The sequence below is a fragment of the Anas acuta genome, chromosome 8, assembly GCF_963932015.1.
Source record: "Anas acuta chromosome 8, bAnaAcu1.1, whole genome shotgun sequence".
Taxonomy (NCBI): Eukaryota; Metazoa; Chordata; class Aves; order Anseriformes; family Anatidae; genus Anas; species Anas acuta.
The window spans coordinates 1,887,225-1,897,190 of NC_088986.1; the positions used below are offsets into that span (position 1 = coordinate 1,887,225).

General features: G+C 43.0%; 1 protein-coding gene and 1 long non-coding RNA gene across 3 annotated transcripts in view; one reads left to right on the plus strand and one right to left on the minus strand.

Annotated features, from left to right (window-relative positions):
- Window positions 1–9,966, minus strand: part of PDE4B (phosphodiesterase 4B) — a 173,420-nt gene that overhangs the window by 113,939 nt on the left and 49,515 nt on the right. The window lies entirely within an intron of this gene.
- LOC137860044 (uncharacterized) lies at window positions 4,336–6,252 on the plus strand. Its single transcript, XR_011098720.1, has 2 exons — window positions 4,336–4,850; window positions 5,198–6,252. It is a non-coding gene; the product is annotated as an uncharacterized lncRNA (long non-coding RNA).

Below are 9,966 nucleotides of genomic sequence, written 5' to 3' on the forward strand. Positions count from 1 at the left end.
TCTTCTTCCTTGGTTTAGACCGCAGGCCAACAAACTAGGTGTACTTGATGGCCATAAATCCTGACCATTCACTAAACCAGAAATGAATCATTTATACCTGCAATTTGCATTATTTACATCAGTGAAATACTACTTAAAATTCATAAAATAATTTATGGGATGGCTATGAACGTCAGAAATAAAAAAGTACAACAGAAATACATTGTGAAAACTGCGTGTTGCCTCTCCTGCTGTGTTTTGTTAAAAGCACACCAACAGGCACTGAAAACAATCCCAGCAGAACGATGCCGCAGCTTGGTTAATTTGTGCTGGAAGCAGAACACAGACCTGGGGGTTGTGGTGCAACTTTCTGCTTTCACCCTCATTTTTATCAGAGACCATCAACCCCCCGCAATCAGACGGCAACTCCAATTTTGGACTGGCTAAATTTCCTGTTATTTCAAACAGAAAACTGAAACAATTTTCATTGTTACTCCATGTGGACATTCCGCTGGTATTTTCAGCCCTTAAATGTTAATGCATTAACTGAAGCACTACTTATACTGAAAAGCAAATTGTTTTTCAGAACTCTCATGAAATCTGGCTCCACAATTTCCAGCGGTGCTCTGTCAGGGACTGCAGTTTTAACCCTGGCTGTTTTATACCCAGATATTTTGTGAGCGGAGAAAAACTATACACACTGCGCTACTTAACAGCATAATCCGCAGGACAACGGATAGCTTATTAAGGGACAAAAGTCCAATTAAAAATATTAAATGAACCTAAGCAGCAATTGGTATAAGCACTGGATTTAGTCTGCTAGTGCTTCAGTCATGGCACGGTGCCCTGCAGTGCTGGTGTCTCTCTCCCCCCGGTTCCCCTCCAAAAAACAACAAAAAAACTCCACAAGCCTGGGATGTATTTGGTTTTTTAAAAAAAATTAATCTCTTCTTACAGATCTGATTTGTACTTTGGGATAATCTCTTCGTGACAGCTCTCCGAAACCTTCCATGTAGGAAAAGGGGCCAGCTGAGGAGAGAACGAGCCCTGCCCAGGTGCTCACAGGAGGATGGATTCCTGCTCTCCCTGAGCAGAGCTTTCCCTGCCCAACGCACTGCGGATTAAACATTTCTGGAACACGTCTGTGGTGATGGTGTTTGGGGAGCAGCAGAGACCTCAGTGCTGTAAAGGTATCAACAGACTCGGGAAGTGATGCGACAGACCTGGAGCAACGTTATCATACACGCGTGTGGTGGAGGACTGGTCAATAGCCAAGTGCCTTTCAAAACGTTAAACGTTCTCGCTGAGGAAGGATTAAGGCTGATGAGGCAGAAATTACATTTCCTCGTGTAGGTGGCACCATATGGGAGTTGTCACAACACATGCTCCTGCAGAGGCACGTGTCCCAGAGCTCTGCTGCCTCTCAAACACGGGGACTTACCCCAGCTACAGCAGAATTTGTGCATTAATTACCGAAACCTTAAAAATCATCTTCTGGGAGGACACTGGGGTCCCTTGAGGTGCCTGGCAGAGCTGGGTCTCAGCCCCAGGGATGAGCCTGGCCTCTTGGCAGCAGCATCAGGGCTCCGATGGGGAGCAGCAGCCCCGCGGGCCCTTGGGGCTGCAGTACCCACAGAGGGGTGTCCCCAACCTCCACCTTCGGGCTCGGCGTGTGCCAGGACCTCTCCTTTCCCAGCAGGAGGGTGGAAGTGGCCTGGCAGACAGCAGGGGCTGTCCCGCAGCCCTTGGTCCTGTGGCTCGGCCCCGTGAGGCCTACACGCACAGCACGGCAGGAGCCATTACCTGGGTGCTTGGAAGGGGCCTTCTGCACCAACAGCACCTCGGAAACATTCAGCACAGAAAATTCCTCTCGGTCTGTCCTCAAAAGACTTAAATGTGATGACCTAGAGATTAATCTTCTGCCTGCACCGTAAATCCAAGCGGCGCAGCAGGAGGCCCACACATGTCACGGCAATCAAAACAGCTCAGCCCCACCAGTTCAGGGAAGGATTACTGCAGTGGAATGAAAAAAAAAAATGTTTTAACAGCTAAATAAGCCAGCCAGCGTCTTAAAAATACTTAAAGATATGAAGATGTCCACTCTGTTTCTGATCAGAGAATGAAAGATTAGAAACGTGAAGTCAACATATTCCACCTGGGCTCCAATTCTAGGCTCATACGCGGTCTGCGAGTACAGACTGATGAAGCAGGAACAAAACAAATAGATGCTACGGCTGCCTAAAACCTCAGCCAAACAAACTGTCCACAGGAAAACACACTAGTGTGAGAGAGGCAGGAACAGCAGGACAGAAATGAAATTGGATTCTTTAGTTCATATGTCTAAAACATTAGAAATTCCCTCGCTTACCAGTAAATGTTAGTATGAGAGGGATAGGCCTAGAAAAACAAACTGAAGGCTGCCACCCGAAGTGACAGTGTATGACACAGAGGAATCACGTGGCTTTGAAAGGAAATAAGGCAAGCATAACAGGTCTGGTGGGATTAATATCAAGAAAGACTAAAATCAGAGGACACTCATCTGTTAGGCATGTCACAGCTAACACAGTCACTCTGATTGCCAACGTTTGTTTCCAGGTATTAATACAAGCAGTAAAATCATATCAGAGTGGTAACAGATAAAAGCACTGCTAGGAATATTGGGATGAAACGAAGAATAAAGGTCTACACTACACAAAGAAGCTTCCAGACCCTGATATTCACTGAACAGGAACAGTGCATCAAGCTGCAGAGGCTCTGATACCAAGGACATCTATCCCAGACCTGCAGGAACACTCGTCCGTGGACTTCCCAGTAACCTTCTCTGATGGTTACTGGGACCAGTAATGGCACACTTTGGGCCGGGCCCATGCAGGGACCCAGAGAGCACAGAGCAAGCTGAGTGCAGCAATGTGTGGGGAATATAATGCTCCATAATGACCAGATGCATACAAAATGGGGTAAACATCCAAAACCACAATAAATAAGCACTATTACCTTAAATATTTAATTATCTATTCTGTTTGCGCATCCATAAATCAAAGGTACTTCTCTTTAGTAAGGATCTACAGACTTCCAGGGAGAGGTAAGGGGGAAGAAGGACCTCATTAAGGGTTTGGCTAACAAAAAAATCTGAGTTACTTTTACAGCCTGATAATTCTTTTATTTGTACTGTATGCATACATCCTATTTAAGATAAGTATGTTAAATCAATGTAGAGAAGGTTAACGGATTATTTCAAAAAATAACTTTGTGATCCTGAAAAGTATCTCAAGACTAAAACTAATAAAAAATACAACAACCTTAGAACGAAAATACAATCTCTTTCCTGTGAGACCTATGACAGTTTTTCAATAAGGAATATTAGAAGTTTGCTATAAAGAAATTATTTTCTGCAAAATATATTTATAATAACCCTTGATCTGCAATCACTATGTTCCTGTTAATCAACATGTGATTAACCCACACCTTTTGCTCTGTACCGACTCCACCTTACCAAGGCTTTGCCAAAGTGACTGCTATTTCCAGCAGCACAAAAGACATACTAATATAACTATACAACAGAGGAAAACTAAAAATATGTTAAGCTTGACTGGGGTGCCCAGCTGGAGAATTAGAAGAGTCCCAATTTGCAGACCTAACTCAAACCCAAGTCAATGGAAGCTCTGCAGCTCATCAGAACCAAACCCAGCCACGACGACCTGCCAGCAGACACCACCGAGTCTAAAATCTAACCCACGAGGAATCTCCCAGATTTAAAATGTGGCAAGAAGCCAAAGAACTCAAACCAAGCACCCCCCAAGACTATGTTCTTCAGCTGTCCTGAATACCTTTGCCACAAGGGTTGACGATGCAGTTACCAGAACTTGCTGCCAGCTGCAAACGCTCTCACCAAGAGACTTTCATCCAAACACAGCAGCTTCTCGTCAGCATGCCCCGTTATACCACGCTTGTATTTATTAAGCACTAATAAGTTTTTAATCTTGGTTATTCTTTTCAGTTGAGTCATTACTGGAATACTTTATTGCCTTTCTGAAATGATTAACAGCAGTGACCTTTTCAAAATTTGGAAGGATCTTTTCTGCATGCTAAGTAAGAACACAATGGCTTAATTTAAACTATAGCACAAACCCAATCTGCCTGAATAATCTCTGTCAACAATCACCTAACATTAAGAAAGTCAAATAAAAATGCACAGTCAGTAGCAGGTTTGTTTTTAATTCCTCTGTCCTTTTTAATATCCTGCTCTAGGCAAGAGTTATGGGTGACAAAACCAGCCATAGTTATCACATCAATTTAACTTCTGTGCATGAAGCCAAATCCAATTCAGCTGCGAGAAGCTGCAAAGATCAATTTTTCAACATGACAAAACCCTCGCTGCTGCAGTTGCCCGGGTCCCAAATCCCAGCAGATTCTGCAAGTGCTACGCGAGGCCAGGTGACCACAAAGACACCTCTGTGCTGCCTCTGACAGAGGAATAAGAAAATTGGACCACAGAAGCACAATTGTGCCAGCACAATCAACAGAAGTTACTTGAAGGAGATGTCTGCCAAAGAAAAAGCTGACTGAAGAGTACTAAACAGCTCTGAAACTTTAAGTGATCAGTGCTATTTCTTTTCACCAAGATGAAATGACGGGTAATTTTTGTGAACAGTTCTCCCTCAAAGTAGCCATATCCACTCAATTGTTACCAGCTGCAGGATTCCCAGCCCAGGGCCTTTATGTCAAATGGGGAATATCAGATAATTGCTTGCACTTGGGTCACACTGAAAGGGAAAAATAAAGTTATTTCCAATTGCAACATACTGCTGTTTTTAGAGATTGCTGTATTGCTTTAAACTCAAAGTTCCTTCAAAGCACGTCTACTTGGAAAGGTGAAGAGCATATGTTGCCATGAACTGCTCTTTAAGTCTCTGAAATGCTGTATTCGGCTTTGAAATTTAAATTTCTGAAACGTAGATCAAGAGATGTGGTATGAAAATAGGCCATTTGCAGCACTGGAAAAGCATTTGTATTAAAGCCTTCTGTTCTACGTGGAGGCAAAGGACTCTTGAACATTAAAGTCGCAGCTTGCATTCTTGTCCCTGTTTGAGATTTGCTTTTATCTCTCTTATCTCTTTTTAACCTTTGTCTGCGGTAATTGTTTTTGTTAAGTCTTGTTAATTAAGACTGTGAGCTCATCAGGGAAACCTGCCTCTCCTTTTGTTTCCCATTCCTGTAGCAGCCTGGCAGAAGTGCAGCATCCAAAGGCGTCAGATGAGAAGCCCATCAGAAGCACCGCACGGCATTGCAGAGCCGAGGTCCTCCATCCACCCGTCCACCTCCAGCAGAAGGCTTCTGCCCACGGAGCTGTGGTTCTGCCAATACAGCTGGTTTCCTGCTCTCGGTGGGAGATTTTAATATTGACAATTAAAAACCCACTGGAATTAAATCATTCCCCCTCTCAGCCCAGAGCCGATGCCCTTCACGCGCTCACAGCCGTATCGCAGCACTCCTTCCCACCCCGCTGACTTCCCAGTTTGGTCGGAGTTTCGCTAAATGCTATGTATTTATTCTCTTTGTCTGAGGCCTTGAAAGTTGGCTTTTAGTCTGTATGACAGGGCTCATAAATTAGTGACTATGAATTATTCATTAGGTATTTAACCAAATGCTCTACCAAAATGCCCAGTGGCTGCAAATCTAACAAAAATACATTATATATTCTATTTTTTCTTGATAAAACACTAAATACTACTTCTTTTTTTTTTTCCAAAGATTTCCTTAAGGCATCACTAGCTTTTACCTTAAGTGATACTAGAATAAAAGGCAGATTTAATAATCTGTTTCAGTTTCTTATCTTCCCTTTTCTTGAACCATTAATATAACTGAAAGCAGAAATGTAACTCAGCTTGTTATCTTTGCAAAATCAAATACATTAGACAGGGTATTATTTGCCTCAGGCAATGCCATTTCAAGTTTGTATCACTCCTAGCCAGGACCATTCAGTTTACAAAGAAAAAAATTTGGATTTGACAATGACTGCTGCCACTTGTCTACAATGAGCAATTGCTCTTTCACCAAGAAATCAGTTTCCACCCCAATACATTTGAATGAGCAAACCTGTGGTGTTTATTACATAGGAAATATTTTCCCTAAAGTCTTGAAATAATTAGAATTTGTTTTTCTTTGCCACGCTAGCAAGAGAAATCGGATATTAACCAAGACCTTTCTTAAGAGAGCAATTCCATCTTTAACAACTTAGAAATTAGATTTTTAACAATGAAATACAGCGCTCATTTGTTTGCATGATAAACACGAAGGGAAAGAAAACCCAGCAACCAAATGCCTGGGCCTTAAACCGTGGGCTGAGGGCTCCACACGTCATCAACCTGGGGGAGCTGCTCTCAGCTTGAGAGTGGTTGTGAATGCCTGGTCACCTCCCAGCGACAGCCTCAGGGCTGAACACTACGCTCCTGGTCTTCTACAGTTTGATTTACATGATCGATATGTGACATCACTCCAAGACTTCTGAATACCTGCCTTAAATCATGATGCACACAACTTTAAATGAGTTTTCAGTCCTATTTATTTTTTTTCTCATTTTCTTCCTCACTGCCTTCACAGTTACTAGCTCAACCTTCAATATTGTGCTTGAAAACCTCCGGCCTTGTTGTCTCACTCCGTCCCCCATCCCTTCTGCACAGAGGCCAGAGCACAGTTTCTCAATCTGATTGCTCTTTTGGGACTTACATTACAAATGAGAATAAGTCAGCCAACAGAAAGCCTGAGCAGAAATCCAGGTCTGACACTGGAATGTGAACGATGAGAGGTCAAGCGACAGAGGAGGCAGTGAGCAGTGGAGCGATCTAGGTCGAGGCTGATGGAAATCCTCCGACACGGGAGCACAGCCGTCAGCTCGGGCCACCGGGAGAACCTGTCAACTCTTCCACAGCTGGTGTTTCAGAACAGGGCCAGGATCCTTATTCATAACATTTTTCAAACTTCACTTTGTGAATTAACATCACTTTAAGTCCTTCTAGTTCATTCTGAATTATTTTAACCGCCCATTAAAACCGAATTCCTTTCTCAAGTACAGCTTGAGGCTATTTTGAGGGAGTACACTACAAAGGGAGCGTGCTGTCAAATTCGGTTAGTGGTTAATAGTACGTGAATCCAAACAATACAAATATGCTCAGAACACAACAAAACAACCCATCGGAAAATATTTCTGTCCTACAGAGCAAACTCCTGACGTTTTTCACTTAGCCTCATGTGGAGTCCTGGTTTACAGAATTGCAGAAAATGAAGATTTAACCCAAAGTACAGAGCCTGTTGTCAAAAAATCTTCAGTGCTTTCCAAGCACAGCTGAAGAAGATTCACATCCCGTTCTCAAAAGGTGACCGGCAGAAAGCACTTACAACTTGTTACAGAAATTTCTCTCATTGTAAAATAACAACTGACAAGTACAAGACAAACGGGAATAATCAGCCGTGGCAGGCATGCAGCGTGCTGCAATTGCGAATGCATACAGCAACACAACAGCTTTTTTTTTCTGGGATATGCAGTAAAAATAGCAAAGCCTGACATTTAGCGATTTTTTTTTTTTTTCCCTTATGGAGGCAGTTTTCAAGTAGGGTAGTGCAGATTGTCTGCACTCTTCTTGAAAACAGGGCCAAGCCCCAGGACTTGGTGGTTTCGGAAGGTGCTTCTGCTATAGGGAGGGACTGTAAGAAAACATCCTTGTGCCTGGAGAGGTGACTGCTTAACGCTTCCCTAAGTCAGAAGAAAAAGACAGCAGCTGACTACAAGCCCTAGCCATACAGATATTGCCAAGCCATTGTATTCAAGGGAAGCTTATTTCAAAATAATTTCTGGAGGAAGTGTGGGCTGCTCATTACAGCAACCCTCAGTCTGCATCACCCAACGTTACCTTCTCCACCCTGTACCCCCTTTTCTCCTTTGTTCCTTCCTTGTTATTATGTCAGTGTCATCACTTGCATCGTTACCAACACGATGGCAAAGGGATCTCTTGAAAAGGTTATTATTATAAAAAAAGTATTCCTCATACAGTCTTTACACCATTTAAGGTATACGTATTTGTCTTGTAAATACCAATTAAACAGCAATGGATTTCTTTTGTTGTTTTTTTTGTTTTTTTTTTTTTTTTTTTTTAGGGGGTGTCTTTGTTGTTTTGTTTGTTTGTTTGCTTTTGGTTGGGGGGGATATATTTTTTTTTTTTTGTAAGAACATAATTCGTCATTTGTTACCAGCTGTCTTTGAAAGCAAAAATAAACAATGTCTAAGACTGAGAATTACACAGCATTTTGAGCTTCTGTCAGCTTCATCTGGAACATAAGGAGCTCAGTATCATACAAAAAGGGCTGTAAGAATTTATCAATACAGCGTGTGGCCTCAGGATGGGTTTGTTAAATGAACGTGTGTGTTGGTTTAGTCTAACAGCAAGCTGCTGAAAAAGTAAGCAGCAAGCCCACAACGGCTTGAGGCAACCCATTCTGCAAACACTGGAGGGACAACGCAAGAGCCACTTGCTTCCATGATCCACCTCTGACCTCCAACAGCTGAGCAGAATTGTTTGTTAAGGGATCCAGTCTGACAATGCAGACCTTGACTAGATTCGGAAGGACACATTCCCTACAGGGGAAGAGAGATTTTAAAAACAGACCAATGCCCAGACCTCAAAAAATTAAAGGTGACCAGGGCTTGCTTGCTGCCATTAATTTACAGTGATCGTAGTTAAGCCATGTAAAATTACCAGTTGCTTTGAAATCTTTCCTGCTTAAGTCAACCACTAAAGAAATACTGAAATAGGGGATGCCATCCACTTACTCTGGTCACCACCAGCAGCCTCTGTTCATCTCCAGAGCACTGCAACTGGTGCAAGGGGACAGCTTGCAGCCCTCTGCTCCACGCTGGTGGGAAGCACAGGGCTTCCAGCCCCAGTACTCAGCACACCACAGAGGGCACACCACAAAGGTGCTGAGAGCTCTGCAGTTGTGATGGCCATTGGGAAATCAAGCCCTTGTATTTACTCATCGTTATAATAACTGGATGCTGACAGAAGTGAGCCTCCCCAGGATTAGCTGCCTCATCTGCTCTTCACGCAAATATTCCAATTCCCCATCTAACTTGCTTGAGAGGGGACAGAATGAGGCAAATGGGCTGAGAGCCTCTTAAACGAGCACTCACTCGTTAATGTCCAGGAATCAGATCTCAGCCGATCCCCCACGTGTGTCTCAATTCCTACAGCGGGACTCCCAGCCACTCAGCCATTAGCAGACACCATGCGGATCTCACACTGAGTGCCATGCCATTTATCCATCAGTGGAGAGGTGCCTCCATCTGTGGTGCATAACAACAGCTTGGTTTTATGACAGAGAGGAAACATTGCTCTAACTCAGTGTACTCATATTGATGGTCATTATGCTGCTGCTTCTGCTTCTGTGTGAGCTGCAGTATGAGCAGCCTTTGGTAAGAACAGGGCCACGTTCCAGGTTGGAGGTAAGGGAATCCCACAGAAATGTATGTGTCCAGATGAGCAAAATCTACTCAACCGAGGTTATGAAGCTGCAACAAGAGATGACAAAGTACACAAAGACATTTAAGTCAAAAAAATTACATTACCAACTTTGTGCTTTTAGCATATTCATAGAAAACACCAATATTGTGAAATACATCCACAGCATTGGGCAGAGAAGGACACTTGGACAGCACACTGTCTAAGCATCTTAAAATCAAATGGTACTGCTACAAACATTCACAGGAACTTGACTTTTCAGGATAAAATTCTAGCTCTTGAAGATGAGGTAGGGCTAGGAACAGAAGTGTACCATGCCGTGAACATGGTTTATTTTCACCTAGGTTTTACAATGTTGTTTGAATAGCATCAAGATCTGGATCTACTGGAATTTACTAGCTAGGTAAATTAGTCCTCCCATGATACTTTCTTCAACATTTAAACAGTAACAGTCTGCATATATGCTTGCAAGTCT